General features: G+C 42.0%; 1 protein-coding gene across 1 annotated transcript in view; it reads left to right on the top strand.

Annotated features, from left to right (window-relative positions):
• Nucleotides 1-214: 214 nt before the first annotated feature.
• NMI (N-myc and STAT interactor) overlaps nt 215-6,311 on the top strand; it is a 20,876-nt gene continuing 14,779 nt past the window's right edge. Inside the window, exon 1 of the mRNA XM_019646501.1 lies at nt 215-321. The gene's annotated coding sequence lies outside the window, so the exon portion shown is untranslated. The remainder of the gene's footprint in view (nt 322-6,311) is intronic.

The raw sequence follows: 6,311 nt of genomic DNA, 5'->3' as shown, positions 1-6,311 counted from the left end.
ACAAAAACCAAACAACGAAATCGAAAGTGAGCATTTTAACTTGTTAGCGATTTAATCATTGGCGACACCAGGTCTGGTATTCCGAGCAATGGTTAGTTTTAAAGGCAATCACCACTTGAGCGGAGTTTTCTTTTCTCTTTTTTAAGGACCCAAACTGTTCATCCGAGCGACACCCACTCGGGATAAGGCAGCTCCAACCTCGAGAACCCGCAGGGTCCCGCCCAGTTCCCGGGCTTCAGGCGGCGCTCCTCCCACGCGCGGCCGCACGAAGTTTCCGGGGAAGGTCGGGCACTTTGGGCCTCGGAGCGCGGCGCTCAGTGGGTGAGTGGGACCCCGTTACACGGCTGCACCCCTGCCCCTAGCAGTCCCGGGCCAGAGGCCCTGGGTGCGAAGGGAGGGGGGCGGAAATGTGGCTCGGGCGGATTGCCCCGCCGAGGGCCCGGGGCGGGGGCGGCGGCCCTGCGCCCCCCGCGCACCTGAGCTGCCCGCCGCCCGCCGCCCGCCGCCCGCGTGGCTGCGGCGACACTGCCGGCGAGGGGGCGCGCCTGCTCCCCAGCCCACTATGCCTTCTCTTGGCCCGCCTGGCCTCTGACCCGGTCTCCTTAGTTTGCTTTGCTTCTTCCAGGAAACTGAAACTTAAAATGGGTTGTGTTTCCCCACTGTTCATGTAGCGTCTCTAGAGATGGTTCTTAAGAAAACCGATTCCTTTAGGGGATTTACTCTCCTTGGCTGGTGCAGCGTTTGGCAGTCGTGCCTTACTTTGAAGAATATGCAGGGATAGTCTTGAAAGAGACATCCAAAGGAGAACACGATGTTTTCCTGTCCGTACAGCGTACAGAAGGTTTTACAAAACTATAAATGTGTATCACCATTTTACTAATCACCACTTTCTTCCTTTCCCATATTTCTTTCTTTTTGCTGCCAGGCATGCATATGGGGAAGATTCGATTCTATCAGGCCTGGCACCGCAATGATATGAGTATATTAGGAAAATAGGTAGTAGATAGGTGGAGGCGATTTGTATTGGTGTTTTCGTTCGCTGGCATAACAAATTACCAAGGATATAGTGGCTTTAAAACCATACAGTTACTGTCTTAAAATTCTGTAAGTTGGAAGTCCTACTGGGCTAAAATCAACCTGTCTACAGGGCTGCCTTCCCTCCAGTAAGCTCCTGGAGGGAAGTCTGTTTCCTTGCCTTTTCCTGGCTTTAGGCTAGCCACCGTCCTTGGCTCAGTGGTGCGCTCTCTCCATCTTTAAAGCCATTAAATGTGACTTCTCTCTGACCATTCTTCTGTTATCACATCTCACTCTGACTCTGGTCTCCTGACTTCCTCTCTCACTTTAAAGGACCTCAGTGATTACTTGGGCCCCAATGATAATACAGGATAATACTCTATATTTTAAAGTCAGCTGATTAGCAACCTCCATTCAATCTACAACCTTATTTCTCCTTTATAGTGTAACCTAACACAGGCACAGATTCTGGGGATTAGGATGTGGACATCTTTTTTTTAAAAAAGATTTTATTGGGGAATTGGGGGAGGGGACAGCGTTGAGGAATCGGGGATGGGGAGCAGACAAGTTGCTGCCCTTTTATCCGTCAGTCTAGTTGTGGAGGACGTCGCGTCACTGGCCCATGTTGGTATTGTGATCATGATCCTGAGGCAGATAGGTTGCCGGCCATTGGATGGGTGCTCACGGCNCCCACAAAGATAGTCAAGCAAAATAAATTTCTTTTAATATTTCTCTAGCTGTTTTCAGTATGCTTATGCATGTTCTCTTAACAACTGAGCTCCCTAGAAGTTACATTGATTTATTCGGATGCTTTGGCAGATTATTTCTCCTTTGGGATTTTTGGTGATAACACAACGAGAGTTTAATATGTTTAATTTGCAGCTTTACAAATCTACAATCTCTTTAAGCATTCTGAGAATCTCAAGGCTCTTTGAGCTTTTTCTCTCCTGTGAATTTTTTTTCTTTTTTCTCCTATGATTTTTAAGTTCAAGCTAAGCAATTAAGTTTATCTTATCATCACTTTATCCAAAGAGAGCTCTGTCAGAAGCAGTATTCAGTTTGCAATTAGACAAGCAAAGCAGGAAAATATCAGCAATATTCTTAGATTTACTTAAAATAATTTCCTTAATGTAATATCGAGGTTTACTGCTTGATATCTTACAGGCTTGAATATTAAGGATCAATCTTTATTTTTGAGACTCTTGCTCATGAACAAAACACTTAATTGTCCCTTTTCCAGCATTGTCAAAGACAGTGGTATCATTCTCTAAATACTTTAACCAAAAAGAATTTTTTGACTGATCAATTATATTTACATGATAAATCAGTAGTTCAGCCATGATTCAAGAAGATAACATCCTTTATTCTTTAATTTTATTTTTATTATTATACCTGGATGAACTATTTCTATATATTTGATCTATCATAATATTTTATTCACTTATACAAAGTTATTCATATACACTAATGTGAAAACCTGTCCATGGGGTCCAGTGTATTTGATTCCTACCGTTGTATCTAACCACTAGGTATAGTCATTGTACTTGCAGCTGTAGGTGACACAAAAGAAATAAAAAATTGTCTTTGTCATCAAAGTACGTCTCTAGGTAGGAAGACAAAGCAGAAGAAATATGGGAGAGAAAAATGGAAAAAAAATCTCACTAATATAAAGATGGTAACAACTACCATTTATTGAGCACTTACCATGGGTAAAGAAGCACTGTGCTTAGCCCAGCCACAACAGCTCCATTTGACAGATGAGAAAACCAAGGGTGGGAAACTTTGGTAACTTGAAATTGGCATTCAAACCTACACCTGATACCAAAACCATGCTCTTAACTATACAGTATGGACTGAGTGGTACAGAGTAAGGGATAGGGTACTATTTTCCTTTACTTTTTAAAAAGTCTGTTGTTGGGCCGTCTGAGTGGCTCAGTTGGTTAAGAGCTCGCGCAAGAGTGCGAGCTCTGAGCAACAGTGGTTTGATGCCCAGCCCGAGCTGAGTTGCTGCTGAGCTGCCAACAGGTAGCATGATGGCTCAGCTAAAAAAAATAAAAAGTCTGTTGTCTACTATATTATTAATTTTTACAGCTTTATTGAGATACAATTAGCATTTAACATTGTGTAAGTTTAAGGTGTACAACTTCTTGATTTGATACACTTATTTGTTGCAAAATGATTACCACTACAGTGGTAGCTAACACCTTTATCACATCAGACACTTACCATTTCTTTTTGGGGATGAGAACATTTAAGATCTACAACACTAGCCACATTCTTTACTTTTATGTATTCTGACTGTGAACGTCTTGGAAACCAGAATGATGTTGCAATGCTGGGCACGTAAGTGTTTCGACTTCCCAAAGGAGGAGCTGTAAACTGAATCACCAAACTCTTAGCAACGGTAGGGTAAGCTTAGAGTCCAAATACCTTGTCTAAAAGAAAGAACGATAATACAATGGATTTCAGTTCGTTTTCTCATGGTTCGCACAACCACTAAACTCTTAATTCCTCCCAAGTTGTTTCATGCCTTTGTGATTTTTCACCTGAACTTTTGTATCAGCCTACCTCCTCTAACTTTAAAAGTCAACTCAATCGTCACCTCTTCTGTGGAGGAATCTTTCCCTGACCTCCTGCGAGAGAGGGGATACTCTCTCCTTTGTGTTTTGCTACTGCTGGTATCCTACCTCCTCATTGCATACATTGTACTGTATGAAACACTGGTGTGTGTGTGTGTGTGTGTGTGTGTGTGTGTGTGTGTGTGTGTGTGTGTGAACTTATAGGGAAGTCTGGAAGGAGAGTTTGTTGCCCTCTGGTGGGGGAGATAAATGTGTAGCATACATGTATATATCTCATAGCATGGCCGTGTGGATTTACATGAGATGTTAAGGCATCTCATGTGCAACGTAAGATTGAGTGTGTGATAGACATTCCATAAATAACTTTTATATTAGGAAATACTATATTATAGTGTAGTGTAAGAAAAATTTTCCCTCTACTTTCATAGGGTCCTGGCTGGGTCTGAAAATTAAGCTGACAAAAACAGATAACAGGAGAAAAGTATACAAATGTATTTCATGTAAGTTTTACATGATATTGGAGCCTTCATAAGGAAAGGAAGACCCAAAGGAACAGTTAGATCTGAGTATTTTGTGCTAGATGTGATGAAGAGTGGACAGTTATGGAGAAATATGATAGGCTAAGGAGTATGAGGTGAGTGTAGTAAAACAGGGGAAACAGCAAGTCTTGTTTGTTTGAACTCTTCTCAGCGTCCCATTTGTCCTTGGTGGTAAGAACGTACCTCTCACAGGAGGGTGTTATGACCTGTTTCAGAGGAGAGGGGCAGTGGTAGGGGGAAAGGCCAGAATGACATTCTTCTACTATTTTCTCAAACTCCTTCAGCTTAAATTATTTAATGTGCTAAGGTGCCACATTTTGGGGTAGCATGTCCCAAACGTCATCATTTGTAAAGCATTACTCAAATTGCCCCATTAGAAACTTCAAGATTTTAGTAGCTGCTCCAGGAAAAATGGATTTAATGGTCAAATTGTTGGAATAAAGTTAAACTTTTTTTTAAAAAAGATTTTATTGAGGAATGGAGGAGGGGAACAGCGTTGGGGAATCGTGGAAGGGGAACAGACAAGTTGCTGTCCTTTTGTTCTTCAGTCTAGTTGTGGAGGACGCCGCTTCACTGGCCCATGTGATTATGATCATTGTGCTCTTCCTGGCTGAGGCAGTTGGTCACCAGCCATTGGATGGCGGCTCACTGCAGCCCCACTGCAGCCTATGCCATTGCTGGCCACTCATGGCAGCCCAGCTGCAGGTGGAGCTGTTGTTTACCATCTTAGCTATAGAGGGCGCAGCGTCACTGACCTATGTAGGAACCGAACCAGCAGCCCTGCTGCTCAGAGCTCGCACTTCCAAGCCAACTCTTAACCAACTGAGCCACTTGGCTGGCCCATATAGTTCAACTTTTTAATGTGTGTTGTAATTTTTTCTGTAATACTTCTCAAAACTCTTAATGTGCTGATGAGCATTTGTGAATGTCCGAGAGTGAGTCCAGTATGCAGCATTTCCTAACCCTATCTGGCCATACATTTCCTTCCCTATGCACCACAGAACAAAGGGTGGAGATAGATTTCATGGTTGAGAGTAAAGTATGAATGATATCAATGTCATCATGTTAATCGCTTGATTTTGGATCAACTCTTCAAGTCTTAGTGTCCCCATCTGCAAAGTGTGGGTGATACCTATCTCTCATATTGTTGTTGGCAAATTAAAAAGGTTTACAAAATGCCCAGGAGCTCTCAGTAGATGCTAGTGATTATGATTGTTAATGATAATATGTCCAGAAGCTATTACTCATCTTTAGAACCCCAGTGCTCTGCAGAGTACCAGATCTCAAACTAAGTTGAACTCGGGCCATTCCATGTGGCTTGGCTTTAGCATGAAGGTGGCCCAAAAGGTTTCTTTCTCTACTACCTGTAGCCTTTGCCCTTTAATAGGATCTGAGTCAATAGATAAGTCCTGTTCTGGTCATGGTCCTACTGCTTATAACCTTATAAAAAACTAAACTAAGACAAAAGAAGAAATGAGGTTGAATTAGGTAACGTCTAGAGTTCATGCTCTTTAAAATTCTAAGGTAGAAGAGAAGTAATTCTCAAGTTGCAACCGACGGAGTTTTTGTACTTCCTAACTGGACTGATGAGTACAAAAGTCCTTATCAAACACCACTTCATATTTTTCTGTTAGAAGAGCCACTTTAAATTGATTCCCATCAATATTCTTGACATGAAGGAAATTGACTTTTGTTTATCAGTTATTTTAGACCACCGTATTGGTTATTATATATGACTATATAGCACTACAAACTAGAATTCATGGCTGGAAATTAATTTGGTACATTTCCTTCCTGTCCTCTATAAGCAAGTGCAGCTGTGCGGTGGTTTTTTGTGTAGGATTAAGAAACACTGCAGTTCTTGAAATAAGCCAGATGGTTTTACTTTCAAAGGAAAGGATCACAACTAGTGAAGTATTTATTTACAAGCTTCACAATAAAATAAAAGATTAAAAGTAAACTTTCAGGGGACATGGGTCGTAGAAACCAACTGAGCACCATAGCTTTCCCGACTCCTGGGCCCAGAGGACATTGCAAAAGACACAGAAAAGTTGATCTTGTGCGGGCTGTAAAAATGTGTAGATTAAGGTTGTAATGACCAATACATTACAATGCGAGTTACAATCTGGAAACTCCCCTTTTGACTTTACTTGGTTTCAATCCACTTTTCAAACAGTAC

Source organism: Hipposideros armiger, unplaced genomic scaffold (genome assembly GCF_001890085.2).
Source record: "Hipposideros armiger isolate ML-2016 unplaced genomic scaffold, ASM189008v1 scaffold_104, whole genome shotgun sequence".
Lineage (NCBI taxonomy): Eukaryota > Metazoa > Chordata > Mammalia > Chiroptera > Hipposideridae > Hipposideros > Hipposideros armiger.
The sequence above is the reverse complement of the archived record's forward strand: the minus strand, read 5'-3'. Positions and strand labels throughout refer to the sequence as shown.